General features: G+C 43.6%; 1 protein-coding gene across 11 annotated transcripts in view; it reads left to right on the top strand.

Moving 5' to 3' along the window:
• The window catches only part of FOXP1 (forkhead box P1), a 389,603-nt gene that overhangs the window by 24,973 nt on the left and 342,939 nt on the right, over positions 1 to 21,691 (top strand). Inside the window, exon 1 of one of the 11 annotated variants that reach the window (XM_074879141.1) lies at positions 14,902 to 14,978. The exons of the other annotated variants lie outside the window; for them this stretch is intronic. The gene's annotated coding sequence lies outside the window, so the exon portion shown is untranslated. Of the gene's footprint in view, positions 1 to 14,901; positions 14,979 to 21,691 lie in introns of those variants that run through there. 11 annotated transcript variants of the gene reach the window in all.

Raw genomic sequence — 21,691 nt, 5'->3', positions numbered from 1 at the left:
TCCTTTATGCTGGGCTAGTATACGAACAGAGGTCCTGAACATCACAGGAATCCAGATGAGAAGAGCCTAAAAATCATTGGTTATGCACGTACTGAAGTTGCATCAGAAGTTCTTTTAGAGAAATGTGGCCTTTTTATTGAGTCCTTGTGGCACAGGCACTATGTCTTGCCATCTTCTGGACTGCCCCAGGAGCATGTTCGTTAACTCCCACTGTCTTCTGCATTAGCATTGGCTTCTGTGCTCCATTTAGATTTTCTTTAAAGCATTACATAAACAACTATCGTGTAAATACGGGCGTTTGTAATGGTGCTTTTAAATTAAAAAGACTCTTGGATTCATGCAAGTAGACACATGCTTGCACAAAATAACTTCTGGCTTCCCCCTAACACACTTTTCAGAATAATTTAAAGGAAGAAAAGATTTGCAAACAGTTGTAAAAGAGCCATAAAAAACTGTCAAATACCAGACCTTCAGCTAATTGTAAACTGTTTTGCTCTTGGAAGTGATACAACATTGATCTCATAGCTGCTTCATTAAGAAGGTGCTTCTCTGTAGTGCAGGAGCTGCTTGCTCAGGTAGCCGTGAGCAAAAATAGCAAGAGATGTTGGGCTTCTGCTATGAATGCCCAGTATATACTAGAATAGCTCCAGGCAACTGAAGTATTCTGTACCAAAAAGGAAGACAAGCATTGCAGGGAGCTGAACAGGAAAAAGCTGCAGAGCTGAAAACTTCATTTTCTCTCCTCCTAACTGCTGCTGCACCTTAGAAAAGGCACATCTCCAGCCCTTTGTGGCAGAGTCTCGGGTACAGCATGGAGGAGGAGTGTTTTGGAAGGACCCACTGGCACAAGAGGATACAGGTATGGGTAGTGAGTGTGGTAGTGCCTGTAGGCTTGCTGTCAGACTGTCTGTCCTTATGGAGTATGTTCTCATCTTCAATTTTCAAAGGGAGACATGTGAAAAAAATCTTTCCTGGACAGAGAATTGGCTGACATCCCCAGCCAGCTGGTTAGTTGCATCTTTTTTTCAGTGTACCAAGGAAGACAATCACTCATGGGTCAACTTTTAATGGTTGGGATTAAAAAAAAGAATTAATAAATCAGTAGTCCATTAGATTAGGTCAGTAGAAAAAATTTTCTCTGAACTCAGCTCTGATTCTGCAGTTGGGCAATGTTTTGCTTGAAGAACGTGCCTAGCTCTTTGAATTGTGTCCTTCCAATGCTGCAAATTGGGGTGTCTGCTTCAGAGAAATTAGGAACCTACTGGGTATCATCTCTAGTGTTTTCATTCTCAGTCTCTCTCTGTTAACCAGTTTCTAAAGCTCTATCATTAAATCTCTTAAAGAATGGAAATTCTTGCCTTTGTGTATTGGTTGAGCTAATGAATGGTTGCCTGTTATCTGCTCCATCCATGACTGAGTTGGGCTGTCAGAGACACAGAGCTGAAGTCAAAGGGACTTTATTTCAGCCTTCTCTACCTCCTCCGGGTTAGCCATGGAGTGGATTCTCTTCCCATCTGTTCCTGAACCAGAAATGTCCTTTTTAACAAGAGGGAGGAGTGGGGATTTTATCTGGCCCAGCCATTTCATCCTTGATTTCCCAATTTCCTTCCCCTGCAGCAATGCCATGCTGATCCCTTGCCTCCAGCCATGGGTACAGGACTTGGCCGCTTTTGCAATGATTCTTCCAGCTGCTGAACAAGGGAAGGGAAACCAAAGTGTCATTGCTCACTGCTGGTGAATTTGGGCATCACCCGTATGTGCCCAGAAGTAACGGCAAGTAGGGAGTGAGTTGCCAAACCTTAGTCAGGGTTGTTTTGCTGATTATTTAATACCTACTAGGTGCTGAATTCCTGGCTGAGAGACATTACAGGGTGGCAGAGTCTTCCCGAGAGTGAATTGCTTTGGCTGTTCAGAAGTGGATGTTGGGACAGCTTTCAGGAAAACCAGTTAATGTCAGTTTTGAGTAGGCATGAGCCAGACTGCAGGGCTCTGGGTTTTGGGGTGTGCCAGCACTCTGGTAGCCTGTTTAGCTGGGAAGGATGAGCACAGACAGGGACCCGGGAGAGGATAGGGTGGACAGGAGGTGGCCTACAGCGCTACCATTGCAATGCGCAGCAAATGGTCCAGGAATAGGGCAACACTTAATAATTCAAGAAGTTCCTGGACACAAATGAAACAATACCAAATGAAAAAAAACCCCAAATAACCCAGCCCTGAAAATCATCTGTGTGCCTAGATTCATACCATGTACCATAGCCCATGCAATGGTTTGGTGGTCTGATGTACTGCTGTCCTTGCTAGCTTAGGTGTGACATACTTTTCTGATCTTATTCACGTTTCTCATCAGAAGCATGTCAGAGAGTCATTGAACCATCCAGTAGATTTTGGCCTGGCTGACTGTAATAATTCCCAACTTTGTATTTTATGTATGGTATGCTTAAATGGTTTTGAAAGCATTAGGAAAGGAAGAAGGGACTATACGCTGTACAGCTTGGTCAAAGAATCCCCTGGTGAGTGATTCCCCCATGACTCTGCAGGTGGCAAGACCAGTTGCTGGCCTCTGCTTGATGTCTCGCAGTCCTGCCCTTTCCTGACTCAACTGGTGCTAAAAGTGAGTTGTCTCAGATCTTCTTGTCTCATTTATCATCTTTTTTTTTTTTTTGTGTGTGTGTGTGTCTTCCAGTGCTTTCCCCCTCCTGAGGACCACTGTGTGTGCAGCTGCTAAGCACTGCTCTGATTTGGGACTGCTTTCGCATCCCTTCATGGCTTTGTTCTGCCTTCCGGAGACAAATACAAAGTTTATCCCTGCTTTCCCAGCCCTCCTCAGTTTTGCCCCATTTTAACCACCTTCCTGTACCCCAGAGTCATCAGTACCTCTTCACTGCATCAGTGCAGCAAAGCTCAAATAGTCCCTGTCTCCCAGCAGCACTTTGCTACTTGTTTTCCAATTACTGCACTCTTGGGTACGAGGGGGACTGTCTCAGTGAGAGAGTACATCTTATTTTTGTATATGAGCTCCCGGGCATGGGCTCTCATCTGCTTTTATTGCACCCAGCAGTCTCCCAGGCACTGGCTGCTGTTGTAACAGGGCACTGGGGTCTATAACGCATTGTCCCCCGCAGGGTAGTAGGAGAATATGAGATTTTCATGGGCGGACAGAGGTACAGGGAGATGCGCAACTTGGCAGAAGGTCCATAAAGGAGTGGAAGACTGAGCGTGGACCTCTCGATGAAGTCTCCAGCTGGTGGCTGAACTCCAGGACTGTTTTTCCCCACAGTGGCAGCCTTAGTTGGTTGGTCTCCAGATGCTGCCGCAATATGAATATTCAGTGCTAATAAAATATGCACAATGCCGTAAGCCTTGCCAGGGTGAGGATCTTGAGGGCTCAATGAACTTTGTAACAGCATTACTCAGTTGTAGGGGCACGACTGATGCAGCAATTGATTTCTCAGTTCAGGCTTCACCTTCTTTTGAGCAGAGTTCATCCCTGTTTGCTTTTCATAATAGCGTTATTACACCTCGCTGGCAGCAGGACAAGGGAGAAGCATCTGTGCAGCTTTTTCATTCCTCGTGTACTCCTGTGCAATAATCAACGGTGGTGAACATCGGTCTGTCAGGCTTGAATTTTGCATATCTGTTACGTTACCAGCTGACTATCCTGGTATTAATACTAATGTAAAAGACTCCTGTTTTGACTCAGAATTTTCCAACAGCTACAGAACAAAGGCCCAATGAGTTTCAATATTAAAGAAAAAAGCAAAGGGGAAAACAAACAAACAAAAAAAGCAAAGCTATGGTGCAGTAGCAAGAATACAGAAAAAAATGCATCTTTAAACTTCTTTTTTCTCCTGATCTACTTTCTGTATGACTCACGAGCCAGGCTCTAAAATGGCCTCCAAACATGCATGCATAATTTTGCACATCCAAGTGTCTGCATATGCAGTGCTCTTAAATATCCCCAAGGCGTTGGCTTTGCTGCTGGGGCGGAGTGGGGAAGGGGCGAAGGAGTTCATCCCTAGAAGGGCCCTAACTTGCTTTATCATCACCTCCCTGATGGCCTTACCCCAGCGTTCGGGTGCGCACCAGTCAACCACCAGCGTCCATGCAACCTGCTCTTCTCTGCAGGTTCTTGCTTGGCTGGTTAGCTTGGAGAACATCTGTCTTTTTGGGGTGGGGGTGTTAGGGGTGGTTTTTTTGTTCCTATCCTCCTATGAAAGACATAGCCTGTGAAAGAAGACATGGGCTCTCTGAGTACCAGCTATATTCCAGGAACTAGCTGGACAAGGGAGGCTGAGGGAGACCCAGACTTTGAAAAAAGGTATGCATAAAGGTATAGAAATGAGACTGAGACCGCCTTTGGGCCTATGGTGTTGCTCTTTCATCATAGGGTGGTTGGACCTGCTGCCCCCGCTCATGGAATCAACAGTCAAATAGGCCAAAAATTAAATCAGCTTACCTGTTTTTTTTCTTTCAGTGATTCCTGACAGAACCCCTTTTAAAGCAGGCATCTCAACTGTGCTTCTCAGCTTTTGTAAAATAATGAAGAGCTCTTGAATGAAAAGCCAACACGTGGATGTGCTTGCAGGTGTTGGAGCAGGGTTTTCACCCTGCAGGAGGGGATGTACAAACTGTTTTCAGCTGAAAGCAACGGAGGCCAGTTAACAGCCAGAGTCATGGGTGGCTCTTCTAACGGCTTATGAAAATAAACCCCAATTTTAGGGGTTTAATGTGTAGATGACATCTCCTTTTCTGAAAGTGGCCTGTGAGCAGTGATACTCGGCACGTGTTTTGGTTGCTTACTGTCGGTCGGGGTAGGGTGAGCATACCTGACATAGCAGAAAGGTGTTGATTTGATTAAAATCTGTCTCTATTGTCTAGTAGAAGCCTTGAATCCCCCTTTTACCCTTTCTGCAAGCAGAAAGAAGTGCAATTTTCATTCAGCATAGATGTTTCCCTTTCATCCCTGAAGCTAATTTTTTTTTTTTTCCTGCAGCAGTTTTGGTGAAATTATGTATCGCTTGTGATAATTCATTTTAAAAATTCCTGAGCTGTGTGGCGTACTTTCATGAAAATTCATTTAGATAAAATTAGATATTATTGTTTAATGAGGTGGCATTTCAATTTAGACCTTGCATCATGCATATACCAAGAGTTTTTTATGGAATAGTTAGGTTCATTTGAGTAATAAAGGCTGAATCATGGGGGCTTTAATTCTTAATCGCTGTGAGGATTGTTATCTGTGGGATGTGAGCTGTCTTAGTGGTATTCAATCAAGTGTCCACTTAGCCGTGACCAGAAGTAATTGCTCCCAAGTGGGTTGCACAATGACCTGTTAATACTTGCTTTGACCCTCTGACCTTGTCTGCCCCATTGTTTAGGATTTTATAGCAAGCGAGTCTGCATTTCTGTGGGGTCAAGTAGATATCTGAGGTCAAACATTTTCTGATTACTTCGTAGTGTACACTGTAAGTCTGCGGAGTTGTTGCATAGCAATAGTCACCGCTTCAGAGCAGGGCGCGAAGGGTTGGGAAATTGTCTTCCTGAATGCATGTAAACAGTTTAATATTTTACTGAAAGAAGTTCATCTTGTAAATTAGGTATGAATAATACATTTGTAATTACTACTCATGTCTTTAAACACTTGTGTCTTAATTGGCTTGGGTATTTTTTTAATGTATTTGCATTTTGTCAGGGAAGTTAATTTTAACTTGCAGAGATGGAAGGCGAGTTGCATGGACTGGGAATGGCTTCATCCTGCATCCCTTCAGTGCCTGGGCTTGTGTCAGTGCTTCTAGATATGTTCAAGTGGGGATTGCTTCATCCCTGCCTCGGACTGCTACGGTAGACTATTTTATGTGCTTCTCACAGCCTTCCAGAATTAATTTGACCTACTTGTTGATGACTGCGACCTATGGGCAGTTGGGATGTCCTGTATTAATTTATTGGCTGCATTTAAATGTTGCTGAAAGTGTCATCGTATTGTGCAGTAATTTGCAGGGGGACTTACTGTGCTGTGTAGTTGAAATGGGGTATTTTCTTAGCAGTGTATCTGGCAAAATAGCGCTGTTGTACAAACAAAGCCTTGGTATTATTTGTAGCGCTACTCCTTCTTTTTATGTTGTGTTTACCGAGTTCACTAGCCAAAACACTTCTACGCACTCTTCAGCCTCGTAGGTCAGCTTTGCTCTAAAATAACATATATGCCCATCTCTCAGCATCAGATTCTAGGGAAAATATTTTGATCGTTGTTCCCTGAGTGGGGCTGGTGGGATGACACAAAGCAGTTGGATCGCGATACAGTTTGGGGACAAACACAGTTAGCGTTCCTGTGAGAGAAGCAGACTATAGTCAACTGAGTAAGCAAGAAACGAGTGTTAGAGAGAAAACTATATAGCATATGTGGGGGAGAAAAACAAAACAGTGACTCTGTTTCCACTGCCAGAATATTTAAAAACAAACAAACAAGAAAGCAAAGCAAAGCACGCCTTGCAATGAAGGGAACCTGTGGATTTTTCTTACTATGCGTGAGACTGTGTGTGGATCTCCTCTTGCCAGAGCGTCCTTGGGGAGGTTGAACTGTCCATTCTCTGAGACCGTGTCGTGGTCAGTGCAGGACCTCATAGGGCCATAGGTGAGTTGGCCACAGAGGCCCTCAAGAGTTCCTTATTGATTTGAATCTTCATCCTTTAAAACTGCAGGAAAACTCTGGCCTCTTGTGCCAAATTGTCTCTGAAGCCTTCTCTGTTGTAAGGGTTCGGGCACAGCAGATGTTGGTGTTCCATCACCCAGCACAGTCCCGTTGTCCTCCGTGGGCTGACGATGTTCTCGGTGCAGGTCCCGGTGTGGGTGTGCGGTCTCGTTTCTCTCTCTGGGATCTGGAGGCACTCCTGACCTAAACCAGCCCTGGACATTATGGCTGTATTCTCTGGACCATCCATCTCAGCCTCCCCAGAGGCTCGGCTTAGGGGAGAGTGTCTCCTTGAATCTCCTCGTCCTCTCTGGAAAATGTAAGGTTGGAAGACAGTGTGGGAGATGAAGGGATTTTCACCTCATGTTGCTCCAGGTCTGGTTGCTTCATCAGGTGGAGCAATCCCTTCTTCTGGGGGCCTGCAGAGACCCCTGGTAAGGTGGACCAGGAATCAGGAGCTTTAGCCTCTCCCTGTGCCGCAGAGCAAGAAGGGTGGTGAGACTTGGGGGGGCAGGCGCCAGAAATGCAGAAGTTCTTATCAGGTACATATTTTAGGGTTGATGGTAATGAAACAAATGTATCATCGTTCTCAGCAATTAGTCAGGACTGGGGCATTTCTCATAAGGACCCCATGACTAACGTTACTGTGGGAAATCCAGAGGGCTTTGTGAACTTGATTTTGAGGTTTTCACTGTCTTTGTTGAGATAGATACAGTTTTCACAAGAAAATGGTGTGCTTTTTACTCCCCTTTCTAAAAAAAAACTGTGTAGCTTGAAGAACTGAGTACACAGCATCTCTGATGTGATACTCATTGCTTCTTAGCAAGCCCTGGTGCTCTGCGTCCCTTCTCTGCTGGTGATGTCTGCTGCAGAGCACTACGAGGAACTTGCTTTTGGTGGAAGGATCTTGTGCTGAGTCCAGAATAAACAGAATATTTCTTAACTTCCGAAAGGAATGTGAGCGGATGCCACGGAAATGAAAGATCCCATTTAACACGGATACTGCAACCTTGATCTTTTTTTTTTTTTTTTTTTTGTCCCTTAAATTGAAATGTGGGAAAACATCTAAGATGTTGTGGAGGGTTTTTGGAAAGCCTGCATTTCCCACACGCTCGGGTCTGTGCAATGCCTTTTGTAGGTGGTGTGTGGTTTGTGTCAATCATCAGTCAGGTGGTAATGGTGATAGAGCCGCGTTCAGCCTCTGAACCCGATGCCGAGCACATTGATCTTTGCAAACACGTTTATACAGGCTGGGGGAACTGCAGGCTTGTAGCCACAGTTTTCATCCATCTCCAGAGTTAACTTCTGTAGCTCATGAGAAGGCAGAATACCACTTCTGCAGCAGCCTCAGACATTGCTGTGATGAGCCCTTCCTGTGCCTTGATAGCAATTTAGCCATTTCATCTTTTCCCCAGCAGACTTAAGCAGCAGCACAGATTGGCTGTTATAATTAATTTTGTGCAGGAAGCAAGAGCTCAATGTTCCAGCATCTCCTGGTTTTCACTCTGGTTGAAGAGGGCACTCCTTGTACCTGCTATTCTTCCAGTTACAATTCTTTCAAGGAAAACACAACACTTTTTGCGGGACTGGATATGGATTTGGTGATGAAGTTTTAGGGGATCAGTGTAGCATCCGCACTGGATGCAGATTGGGGCAGTTGTTGATCCAAGTGAACAAAAGGATTAAAAAAAAAAAAGACCGTCGTCGGGGCAATTTGTGCCTGTGGCCTTTTGAGCTCTTCCTGTTATGACTGGTTGCATATTGCTGCTTTTCTGAATCCACTACCAAGAGCGCATCATAAGAAAGTGAAACTCCCATGTCAGCATCTGATAATTGTGCCGTACGCTCTCAGGGCCATATGCCTTCTCTCATTAGTTTGTTTTTTGAAAAGGGTTTTTTTCAGAAATCCTACGTATCTATTAGCATGGTCCTAGGACGCCTTGTAGAGCTGCTCCTGCCAAGCACTGAACAGCCCTAAGAGTTGTTAAAACTTTAAACGAGAAGCAGAGGCGCTCAGCAATTCTCAGAAGTGCTCGGCACCTTCCTGGATAGAGCAATTTAAAAAAGAAAAAAAAAAGAAAAAAAAAACACACAACAAAAAACATGAGATGTAGTTATGCAAATTATGACCTTTAAATGCATTTTATATTTGGATTGAAGTTGCTAACGCATTCTTTCCAAGTTCTGTTTTTCCAGTGCGATTCTGCTTTGGGTGCTTCTCTTTGTATTGGTGGAGCAGAGCGGTGCCGGCCGTGCGGAGGGAGCGCGGGACATGATGACTCGGAAAAGCAGCCACCGCGCTCCGGGATGGGCAGCGCATCGGTTAGCAAGGAGCCTAAATAGGTGGATTTTAATTTCTCTGGAGGGTCTGAGCACGTTAACTAGATGGCAGATCCCTCATTAGCTAGATGGATTAAAATTTGTATCATGGCTGATGCCTATCCTGACTAATACGTGTAAGTAACAGCTTGTTCTACTAGAGCTATTGGATGTGGCTTGGGTGGAGGAGAGGAATTGGCTTCTGCGGAGGATATTTGCAGAAAGTCACATTTCCACCATATGTTAGCTGGAGTCTCGTTGGATGCAGGTTTTGGATGGAGTCCTCTGTGTTGCTGTAATCTGGTTTGTCCTTTTTCTACCACTAGTTCTGAATCATACCAACTATTTGGGCTCTTCAGCGTGTTTCCTGAAGGACAGTGGGAACATTTCTGCTGGCTCAGCTGCCTTTCACCTCTTACTTCATCTCGATGAAGGAGTAAGCTCTGGAGGACTGAAGGAGAAATTCTGTGTCAGTCAGGAGTGAGAAGGGCTGTAAAAAGATCTGAAAATTCTGCCAAATTTAAAAAAAAAAAAAAAGGTACCATGAACCTCATCAATCCTGATTTAGGTCTGGCTTGTGACAAATCATTATGTAGGAAGGGAAATATCCCTTTAATTTTTAATAGCTTTGCAGTGAAGTTTTATTAGGCAATAATCTGGTTCCTGAGTGGATAAAAGATAAGGGTGAGGGCCAAGTAATTTTTTCCCCTCCCGTGTAGTTGGGAAAGGGAGAGAGGGGTCATGGCGAAGATGGCTGCCTTCTGAAGCTCAAAGCAGCATCCTTCTTTGTGCCACAAGCATACCGAATGCTTCCAAATGGATATTTACAACATAAATATGTTCAGGATGTGGGTAGCGAGAGAAGTGTGGGAATAGACGCGAAGGTGCATGGGAGTGGGGATGCGAAGGGGGAGGTGTGAAGAGAGCCAGGAGAGTGTGATGCACATTTTGCAGATAACTTCTCTTTGGGTACCTCCTTCCAAAGCCTGGGTGCAGACTTTTCTGCTCCTACCAGTGTGTCCTGGGGCTTTATGTTCACTGCAAAGAGGTTCTCCAACCCATCTCTGCTAACGTCACCAATTTCTTATTTCCAGAACGGTTTATTTTTGGGGAACATCAACTGATAATAAGCCTGGATTGGTCAAGTAGCTTCGTTTGTAGTTTGGTTGGTGGTGGTTGGCGTTTCTTACAGTATTTCCCAGGCACCGAGTGCAATAGACATTTCACTGCCACTTAATAAAGCAATGTAGGGCACTCCTCAATAATACAATCCTTATGCCAGCCCAGTTGCTAAACCCACGAGCCCCTCAGGCAGTAGTAGACAACTACATTTGGCGTTGCTGCTTGTTTTACTGTTGTCTCGGATGACTAGGCAGCATTTCTGCGATTTTAAGGCAGCGTGTTATTGCAGTATCTGGGATGAAATTACCACTTACAGATGTATAGGTGACAATCTGACTCCCTTCAGCTGTTGAACATCGGTGATTTGGGGAGGCTTGTGGTGCAGGGCACCTTTGGCGCACTGTACCCAGTACCAGAAATAAGCATCTGGCCCTCTCTTGTAATTTTTTTTTTCCTTCTTTTTCGAACATCTGCTCGCCTGATTGTTTTCTGGTTTTTTTTTTTTTTTTTTTTTCTCCCTTTTCTGTGGCTCTCTTAATTTGTGGTGAATGTGTATTTAATGTAAGTAAGATGTTAGCTTCTGTCTAGTTTTTCAGCGAGCATTCCAGTAATTACTGGAGTACCTTTGAATGCTACAGCAGCTATTTCTAAGTTAAGGAATCACATTTTCCAAGCATTTATAACTGAATTCACATGGGTAAAACTTGGCATTCAGATTGCCGGCCCACATATCTTATTTTGTCTTGATCCTTTAAGTTAGCATATCAGCTTTGTGTTTGATTAAAATGGTAAAAATGGCTTCTCGGTGTTTTGGGTGGGCTTGTAGTAATGTTGTTTTATGAAATTGTTTTAATTTAAAAAAAAATTATATTGGTTTGGGCCCTGAAATTATTTCTTTGTAGTTACTACTGTGGGCTGGTGTCTTTTTAATTTTTTTTTTTTTTCTCCCTCTGTCCTCCTTATCCCTTATTACTGTGAAGCAGTCACTATTATTTTAGTATTACTTGTTGGTACATCTCTGAGGAGCTTCTCAGAATGTGATTTGATCCTTTCTCTGCTGATGTCAGGCAGTCTCTTCATGCCAAAGGATGCTGGCTAAGTCCATGCTTCCCCCTGTGCCTTCAGAGATCTTAACTTGGCTTTTCCAAATGCTCCTGGAGAGTGATGCACCCAGTTCCTGTTGATTTTTGAAAATTAAAAAACAACAGCCATGATTTTAAATTCGCCTTATCTTTTCATCCCAAATAGTAGCATTACATCCGCAGGGTTGCGATGACCTGTGGATCGACTGCACTGGCAGCAGTGCTTTGCTTTGCATTATTTGAATACTCGGTGGTTTTGAGGATGTCCCAACGCTGTAATCACAGCTCCAGCCCTGTGGCTGCTCTGCAGCATTAAGTGACTTTCGCTTCTTTTTTTTTTTTTTTTTCTTTTCAAGCTATGAAGTCTGGTCCAGAGGAAATGTGATTTTTGTATTTCCCTGCTCAGAGAGGTATTTTTTTAATTTTTGGAACTGTTTTCTGGCACTTACAAGGTGAAAGGTAACAAGGGGAAAAAAAAGAAAAAAAGAAAAAAAAAAAAAGGAAGAGATCTGAAATTTGACCTCCAAATACACTTAGTAGATGTGGTGATAATTACAGAGCTTTTCTTTGGAGGAAATAGATACAATGTGTGGTTTGGTTCTATGGGCAGGTATGCTAAATGGCAAATGAGTTGAACAATAAAAACTAAATTGATGGATCTGATAGAACTAAGTACTTAAGTAAATTATTTAGTAACACGAATTTTGTGAAAAAGCCTCAGTCTTCCAATAAAAGTCCGAGAATACACCTAGACATAATTAACTACCAGTATTAACTTATGTCATTGTTATCAGCAATAGTTTTACTCACATTTTAATATTTGGGCTTCTTTACTTCTTTGTGGTAAATGTCCCTTTAATAGGACATGTAAAATGACATTTCACATGCTTTAATTATATATATTCAGGAGAGAAACTTAGCTAAACTTGGAGGATAGATGCTGGACTTCGTCTTGAACTCAGGTTTTATTTGCGTGTTATAGAAAGCTGATATTTATGGGCTCAGCAGTTCTTGGTATTCGTGTTTCTGACTTGCACTCCGCACAGCGCTTGCCCTGGGCTGCAGATCTGGGTGCGTGAGTGCGGAGGAGCACCCATTTCTTGCCTAGGGTCACGTGTGGTCGATGCAGGGAAGGGCTGTCCTGTGAGATGTCTGTAAGGCTGCCTGGGGTGAACACGGGCAGAAAATGACCCAAAACGCCCTTCCCGCTCCTCCGCACGTGCCCGTGGGTGTGCGATGGGGTGGGCTCCCCCGTGCAGTGCCATCCCCTCACCCCCACGCCAGGACCTGCGGGGAGAGCATCCAGACAGGACTGTGGATTTTGGCTCAGCGGCGTTTCAAGAATCGCTTAAACTCGAGGAATTCATAACTTTGGAATTCAGCAAATTTGCACAACTCTGTGCATCTGTCACTCCGTCAGCACGCGCCTGCTTTCTGCTTTCTTTACTCTGTCCATCTCGGACTAAATATCTTGTGATTAAAGACCCAATTCGTTGGCTTGTACTCGTGAGCATCTTATCAGCAGCCCTGCAAAACCTGCCGTGGCGCGGGGAGCGTGCTGGTGAGGGAACAGCAGTGCTGGACAAGCTCGGGCCGGGCCGGGGCGGCTGCTCTGTGGTTTGTTGTGTCTGGTTTGGTTCCTACTTTTCAAGTTGCAGTTGCGTTTGGTCATTCGAAGCTTATTTTCCTAGTCTGGCCAAGCCAGCAGGATCCCCCTGCGCTGCAGGGGAACATAAAACATCAGCCTTTAAGCTGGAGTGCTCAGTAGATAAGGATTTTAAGACTCTTGCATCATGCGCTGTGTCTTATGGGCTTACTTAGTATACTCCATTTGATTTAATTTAGATATTGAATAAGGAGAAACACTTTAATAGTCAGAAAAAGTACTGTACGTTGTAGCGCCTCTTCTTTCCTTGTTGCCTTAAAGACAAGATGGCTGGAAGGGCTGATTTAGGCTGCAATTATGTTTGTTTAATTGTAGGAAGTAACAGGGTGTTTTCAAACTGCTTAAAAACTGTGTTACGCCTTATCTGTACTATGAAGTGTTTCAAAAAGCCAACAAGAATTCATTGGGCTTTTGTCTTATTTCTTCTTTTCTGTGACTAAACACAAAGAATAACTTTTCAACCTTTGCAAAGATTAGGAAATGTGCAAAATTAGCGTGTTATGTCAGTCGGGTGGTTTGGGGAGGGGATGAAGAGTCAGTGGGTGGCTCTGCCAGTGGTCTCCCCCTTCTGTTCCCCATCGTATAAATAGAAATAAAAAATTGTAACTGAGTTGCTACAAATGTTAGCTTTCATGCTGCTAGGTAGCCATTTATCTTGCTAAAAGGTTTGGTTTGCTGCTTGTTTGTATTGGCAGGATTGAGGATGGCTGGGGAGCAGAGGTGCTGTTGGATGGCGTTCCTGGGAGATAAGGAAAACCTTGGGGATGCGGTTTGCTCAGCGTGGGGCGGCAGTGCTGCCTGCCTGGGGGGTCAGCCTCGGTGGCTGTGCTGCTGTCACCGCCTCGCAGGAGGCTATGACAAGTGCCTGCTATCTGTGCACAATATAGATTAGAAGGATAAGAAATAGCAAACCTGCCATGGAAGATTTTACTGTAGCAGTGACTGGGGAGCTGGCAGGAGAAGTGAAATATTTGCAAGTTGTAAAGGGAGTGGGTTCAGGAGTTTTGAGGTGGAATTGGGATTGTTTGCAGAGATCCCTCGTCTGGCTGAGATGCACACGCTGGATTTTGCTGTTGTAACAGTCTTGTGCACCTTTTACTGAATACCACAAAAAGTGCATTTGGATTATAATAAATTTGCATTTATTAATTACAAATCTGCATTTATTATTCTATATATTATATATTTACATATTATATAATATATATTTGAATGTATTTAGTATTTATAGATGACCTTTCATTTGAGAATATTAATCATTGCATTGAGTCTGCACCACCCTGTAGTAATCACGGTTGGGTATTCTCTCTCAGTTGGTGAGAGCCCAGAGGATCTTCAGAGTGGGTGAAAATCCTCCCAGACGTAGGTTTAAAAAAAGAAAGGAGAGAAGGAAAAAAAAAAAAAAAAAGGCAAAAGAAAAGCAGGCCTCCCAAAAGCTGTGGTGGAACCCGGTATTAGCAAATGCTTCTAGGAAGTTTGACTGAGAGCCATATGGCAATGTGGGGAGTATTATCCGTTGCTCCAAAAGTTGGTCTCTGAATCAGCCTATTGACTTCAACAGCACTTAATCATGTGTTTTAGTTCTTCTTTGAAAAGGCTTGCATTCCTGAATCATGTCCTCCGATTTTAACCACTAGACGGTACTTTGTTTTGTGGTAGCAGACAAGTTCAGTCATATTTCTGTGACTAAGTTTGCAAGTTTTGACTGCATCACTAGTGAAGTATGCTGATGAATATTCCCCTTCTTATCAAAATCCAAACATTTGCTGCTGTCCTTGTATTTTAGGGTGAAACTGAGTGTCTTCCTGGGATGGAGTTGGTGGGATGCTGCAGGATACTCTGTGATTTTGTACGTTCATCTGCAGAGTGTTGTGGATGCTGTGATGGAAACAAACGGGTGAAACCAGTGATCTCAAAATACTGCCCTTACTTCTGCTTTTAAAAGCCCTGAGTGTTGGTGGTGATCAAACCCATATATTAAAACGAGAACCAGTCGTGCAGGTCCAAATTTGGATTGCCTTTGGATGCTGAAGTATATCCTGGCGCCTCACACGTGGCTCCGCTGTTCCAGGGGTAATTTGGACTCTGGTGAAAGAAAATGGTGGGTTTGTGCATCTTTTTGGGGTGTACTAATTTGTGTCTGTTGCATCCACAAGTCCCTGTGCCCGGGTGTTATCGCACAGGTAGAGTTGCCAGGTACCAGCCGTGGGTTGCAGGACGTGGGTGCCAGAGGGTCTGGGGGGCTCCATTCACAACTGCCCCAGCACCAGAAACGCAGGGGACCTGCGTTTCCCTCCCCGCTGAGGGACTTCCTAGGGATTTCTGCTCCAATCTGTCCCTTATTAAAAGGAAACTCCAGGCAACCCCCAGTGCCGCTACCTGGTTTGGCACAGAGAGGGGAAAAAATCCTGTCCCACCCTGTTCCCCGGGAGGGGGGGGTATGGGCTTCGCTTTCATCCCTTAGAATCATTATATTTCAGCAGAATTTTTTGTCTCACCTTTCCGTGTTTTTACAGCTAAAGCAATTTTTACTTCCCAACTTTCAACATCTGGAATTCGGTTGCAGTTTATTAAAAAAAAAAAATTCAAAATCCACAGTCTGGATGAAACACCAATGCCTTTGTATTTGGCCACAATTTTTAGCTTTAATTTTCTATCCTTGGCAAATGCCAGAAGTCCCAAGTAGTTGCATGTTCAGTAGCTGCTGTTTTCTGCTGCGTCTTAGTCTTAATCATTTTTTTTTGATTATTTTTCCTGTTAGACACTTTTCTAATTGGGGATAATACCAAAATGATTAATCAAATTAAGCATGAGAGCAAAGTGGCTGATGCACAAAGCTGTGTATAGCTGCTGTCTTCTGCAGCGAGGTTGTCTCCCTGTAGCTGAAGTTGCTTAATGAGCCTCTTAGGCTCTATTTTTTTTTTTTTTTTTTTTTTTAATAAGGTAGTGTGTAGATCCCATTGACTTCAATTGTTGATTGGGATGCCTGACAGCCGGGAAATTAAGCCCCTTCTTTGTGACTGAGTTGAAGGCCAGATTTTCAAGGATTTTCAAATGCTTAGCACCCATAATTGGTGCTAGATTTTTTTTTTTTTTTTTTGGAAAAAGTTCAATTCTCATTTGGACATCTAAATCAGGGTGAGAGATTATGATACTTGTAGCGACTGGTGTTACTGGGATATGATGAAGTTTTTTGAAGAACCTGGCACCTAATGAGCTAGTTACTTTACTGTCCAATAAGAGTTTTGTTCTTCTGCATTTCTGTTTTGTTTGCAGACACTGAGCATTTCTGCAAATTTTGGTCTTGGAGGAGAAACTTCCTACTTCTGCCTCATTTTTCCTGTGTTTTCTGTAGTGATTGTGGGGGGAAGGGGGAGCAAAACGAGTTGAGTAAATTAGGCAACTGTTGGAAAAAAGGGGGACATGCAAAATCAAGTGTTCTACTTGCGTAATCTGTTTAACACCAGTGAGCCACAGAGCCTTGTGGGACACAGGAATAAAAGGAACATCTGTGCAGGCCACATGGCATGCTCCGGAGGAGCCCTCCGTCCCAAGCAGCTCTGCTCTATTTGCAAATAAAAGCTCTAACCAACATCAAAAAGTTGAGGTGGATCCCAGCTGAAAGGGAGAACAAATGTTACTACTCGGTGCAGTGAAGTTCCCCTTGCTAGCAGCCTTCGTGATCTTTTTAAGGATGCTTTGGGCATATGTTTCTAATGGCAATTTGTTTTAAAAAAAAAAAAGGAAGAAAAGGAAAATAATAAAAAAGGAAAAAAAGGTTATTTATTTTAGAAAAATTATGTCTGCATTGAAAGATTTTAGGAAATTGCTGAGCATCTCAAGCTACAATCAAATACAGGTATGTGAAAGGTATGTGTAGAAATAAGAACAGGGATGGTATGTTTTTGTGGTGGTGGCGTGGTGGGGATTTTTTTTTTTGTTTGATGTTCTTTTTGGGAGGTTTTGTTTGTTTGCTTGTTTGTTTTTTCACCTGGATGTAGAAGATCCCAAGGCTTTCCAGGCTGATCTTACTCTTATTTTGCTGCTTGTGGTAGTTGGTAAACAGCTCCATCCTTAGGCAGGGCCCTGGGGAGCTGCAGCTGCTCTGGCCCTGCTCCCCCAGGACTCTTGCTGGAGGGCAGGATAAACAACACAGCAGTACATTTTATTTCCACTTACAACCTGTTAGAGTGCAGTTAATTCTTACAAGGACGCATCTAGTTTGGGGCTTTGCATTTTCCAGACAGGCTGTATTGTTTTTAACAGAGTCATGTATCAGCAAGCTGGGTAGTCTGTATCAAGAAGGCACGTATTTTTTAATATGTAAATAGGAAAGGATGGTGTTTCATCTTTATTCCAATGTACCCAGGGTGGCAATAACGCTTTTTAAATCCCTGTGAAACAGACTGTATATGGCAAAATTAATGTCTCAACTCTCCAAGTATTTTCTCTAAAATATTTGAATTTTTGCATTTATTATGGCGCTTGTTTAAAATAGCGAACGATATCAGCCGTGCATTCAAAGCTTAATTGGTGGAACACAGATTTATTCTAATTTAAAACAGTCACTTAAAAACAGTTTTGTATATATGTATACATAGGCACAACTTTTCATACAGTTGTCTGTTTTGGAGCGGTCTCTTAGGCACTGATGTACAAGTTGAACCTGTTTTCTTTTGTGCAACATGGCTTTGAGAAATCATTAGTTAAAACAGTATTCTGTAGTTTCATTGCAGTCAGTAAACAGCCTAATGTGAGTGATGCATAAGACGATTGAAGTTCTGCCTTTGATCAGGCTTTGAAATACATTGTGCCAAATACAGTCCCAAGGTGTATGTGTGTGTATATGTATGTGTGTATATATATATATGTTGGTGAAAGCTGCTTTAATGAAAATCTGGCCAAGTAACAGAATAACGTGTCCATCAGCAATTGCCACTACAGGATAGTGATAGAAGAGCAGCAGCAGAACTGCAGGCATGTGCTCATCTCTGTCACACCCGCCCCGGGCAGGACATGGAGATGCTTTGGGTTGTTTTCCTCTTTTTGCAGTCACATTTGTCATTTCTCTTTATTTCCTCAGCCCCTTTCTGTCTAGTCCCACTCCTTGCCATCATTTCGTAAGCACTCTTCCTCTGCCACCCATTTTCTCCTTGAAACTGGGTTCCGTTGTGATGCCACATCTGGTAGCAGTGGGGTGTTCTGCAGCATACTGCAGTGGCTTGGCTGGGGGTTTGCTGCACCAGCGAGGGTTGGGTGCGGGTACCCTGTGCCAGATCCGCTTACCAATTCATGACTTGCTCCGGTAGAGCATGGGAATTTCAGATACTTTATTGTTTTGCAGCTGCTTGCCTTTTTCTCCCACCGCATCACTTCTCATTGCCCTGAACACATGGCATGTATCTGCTACCCCCCGGGTTTGTCCTGCCCATTGCAGAAAGTTCACTCATACCCAGGCAGCCCTTTGTGTGGGGTGACATTTCCAGCCTGTGCCACCCAAGCACTGCTGGGTGTGATGTGCTGTGCTGTTCCATAGGTCAAAACACAAACTCTTGACAACTCTAATTGCATCAAGTGCTGCAGCTGGTTTTGCAGTTTGATGTATGAGACGATGCTCTCGGTGGCTTCAAAAGCCCTGGGAGCAGCCAGACCCCAGGGTGGAGGTGTATGAAGAGGGCTGGAAGCGTCAGGGAAAGGTGAGGGTGGTAGGGCTGACCTCGTGCTGATGAGATGAAGTCTGTAGTGGTCTGTCAGATCAACTCAGCTGTGCGCCTCTGCCTTTGAGATTTAAATAGTGAAATATTAAAACTTGTCTTTCGAATCTGTTCAATATTACAAAGATTAATTTTTGTTGGGGGCAGATTAATAGGTTTCCTATTCTGATTAATACAGTGATAATAAAAACGTTGTGATTGCTAGAATTAATGAAGCCCAGATTCCTGTTTCAAGGTTTGATTGACTTTGTACTTCAGTTATGCTAAAACTCCTGCATCTCATTGCCCCTTACTTAGCTGTAGCCTTCGGAGAATCTGTGTGGGAGCAGGCCAGTGCAGGAGAAGGTCTGTGTTGGAGGTCTGTGTTGGAGGTCACAATAAATAGTCCATTGGGGGAGAAGTTTTATTGGAGTGCTCAAGAGTTTTTGCTCATGTTGCAGCATTACTAGAGTTTCTCTGTCTTTAACCCAGCAAGCTATTTTTATGGAAGTTGTAGGAGAGGAGTGTCCAACTCAAATGTGTGGGCGCGTCATTAAAAGCTTCAATTTGTCAATGCCAGATCGAACTCAAGTGTGTGGGTAGATCATTAAAGACTTCAGTTTATCAGAACTGATCTATTATCTGTTCCTCTCCCTCCCCCACCCTTCCCCTCAGCACTATCTGTGGTTTCCCCAGGCTCTCCAAGCATCGAGGTCCATGGAAGTGCCTGAGCTGCCTCTGGGCCACGCCGGGCTCCCTCCTGGCACGGCCCAGCCTGGAGCTGGCTGTGTGCCGGCGAGCCAGCTGGCTGTGGGAGCCAGCTGATCGAATGGTTTTGGAGGCCTCCACTGGTGCAAGCCCTAGACGTAATGCCGTGAGAATTCATGTCTTTGGGAGCTTGCTGCTCCCGTTAATCCCAAGGGATTCAAAAGAAGCAGGTGGGGCTGGGCACCGAAAGTACAGGGTGATCACATAAGCCTTGTTCCCTTGGGAAACCCGGCTGAAGAAATGTTTTGTGGAGTATTTTGGAGAGGTCAGTTTTTGGTGGTGTAAGAAACATCCGTTTTTCCAGGTGCACAGTCAGAGTTCAGGCCAGGCTGGGGTGGGTTGACTTTACCTGCTTCCAACACTGTTTCTTGTTCCTTGTATAGAAGGTTTTCCAGCTTTCAAATCTGCTTGTTGGCACAAAGATGCCAAGATATTCCTTATGCTTGAGGAGGGATCTGAAAAAGAAGAGTGATCTGGAGGTGAGGACAGCACTTCTGTAGCCCTTGTCTGCTGCAGACCAAATATATTATTTAGACAAGTCATTTTGCCTCAAAAGTGTCAAAAGAACATGCAGTCTTTTGAGCAATCATTAGCTAGAATGAGCCTCAATTCCTCATCTTCTAAACGGGGCTAATGATACTTTCCCACTCTACAGACGTATCATGGATAAAGATTACTAAGCAGTCGAATACTGTGGTGCAGCAGGTCAGCTGGAGAAATCTTGCCCCAACACGTGTAGATGCAGCTTTCTGCTCAGCTACATACCCATTTGCATATCTGTCATCAAGTGCAGCAATAAAGCAAGCCTCGGATGTGTGTTTCTGACACTGCTCAGTTGCTTCTCTCAAGTGCTCTGCTCCTCATGAATAAAATACAACTGATGCAAAATGCAGGTCACTTTTGGTTTGCAGGTATTTCAGAGTCTCTGTGAAAGAAGTCATGTTTAGCATAAATGCTGTTTAAAAACCCCTTTTGGATATATTTTTATTGTGTAGCACAGTTTTATAATAGGGTCGCATAATCCCTGTATTTAGATTTCTGAACTCTTGTGATCTTCTTTGAGCCATTGTGTTGTATTCAGCAAAGAATGGGAGAAAGCCCCAGGGCCGGAGAAGTACCTGTTTTTTGTCTTACGAAATTTCATGCAGCTGTTGCTAAGACAGAAGCTTCCAGATGTTCCTCAGGAAGGCTGCAGTGGGCTGCCAAAGGAATTAACTCCGCAAAGTTAATTTGGAGATGGCAGTTCTTGCCGCTGCCAAAGCGCTGGTAGATGTGGAAAGGCTGGGAGCAGCTGCTGCCTTGGGGATGCTGTGGAGGGAAAGGACTGGGGAATGAAGAGGTCAGAAGCACTACACATGATTTTTGCTTTGGTACTTTTTTTTCTACCCTGGTTCTTCAGGACAGTTTCATCTGTTGTAAAGTTTGTTTTCTCCTCTGGGGTTTATTGCTGCAGGTCCCTGTTGAGTTGTGGTCCAGGGAGCAGAGGCTCTCCTGGGCGTCGGTGCATCCGTTAAGGCAGCGAGTGCCCTTCCCCAGTTTGGGCAGGCACCGGAGCTGCCGCTTAAATCCTGTGTGTTTTCATGGGCATGATGCAGAGCAGCCCCGAGAACACCTCTGTTCGTATTTCTGAATATGAGTTTTTACTCAGTGTGGACACTTTGTCATTGAAGAAATGCTACATCTTATTTTAAAATACCCTTATTAGTAAAATGGATGTTTCGTTTGTGCAGCAAGCAGCTTCCTCTGAGCTAAGCTTAAACTCAATCTGTGTTACTAATAGCTGGGGAAAAAAGCATACTAATTGGTATTTCTTAACTGATGTTTGCGAATTTTGCCTTTTCACCCTGAACATCAAATAGTTTTTATATGTGTTTTTCCTTATCTCAGAGGAAAGATTATTACTAACAAGAGATTCTACGTTTTGTTAAGGTTTTATCAGGATGCAGTGAGTGAAGGCAGAGAGTAAATATTTCAGAAATTCAGAGACTGTTATATTTTGATAATGAAAATAGGTTAAAGTATCTGGATTTTGTGCACAGTGCAGTGTTTTCGAGCACAATATGGATTTGGATGGTGACACATTTTGGTATTTAAAAGGCATATAAGCTTGCCTGTTGGAGGAGCACATTGCAAATGTGAAATAAGTGTGTCTTTAAAAACCTTTCTTAATATTGTAATGTTCAGATTTATTTAAAGCCAAATAAAGTCTGCTGTGTGATAATGTTTGATACGTAGAAATAGTCCCATAATGCTTCCCCCACCTCCAGCATTTGTAACCACATTTTATTTTCAAAGGAAAATGGTAGGCTTTGATACGATTCTAACTGAGTGAAGTTTTAAAACATGTTTTTGT

The sequence above is a fragment of the Strix uralensis genome, chromosome 10 (genome assembly GCF_047716275.1).
Source record: "Strix uralensis isolate ZFMK-TIS-50842 chromosome 10, bStrUra1, whole genome shotgun sequence".
Taxonomy (NCBI): Eukaryota; Metazoa; Chordata; class Aves; order Strigiformes; family Strigidae; genus Strix; species Strix uralensis.
The sequence above is the reverse complement of the archived record's forward strand: the minus strand, read 5'-3'. Positions and strand labels throughout refer to the sequence as shown.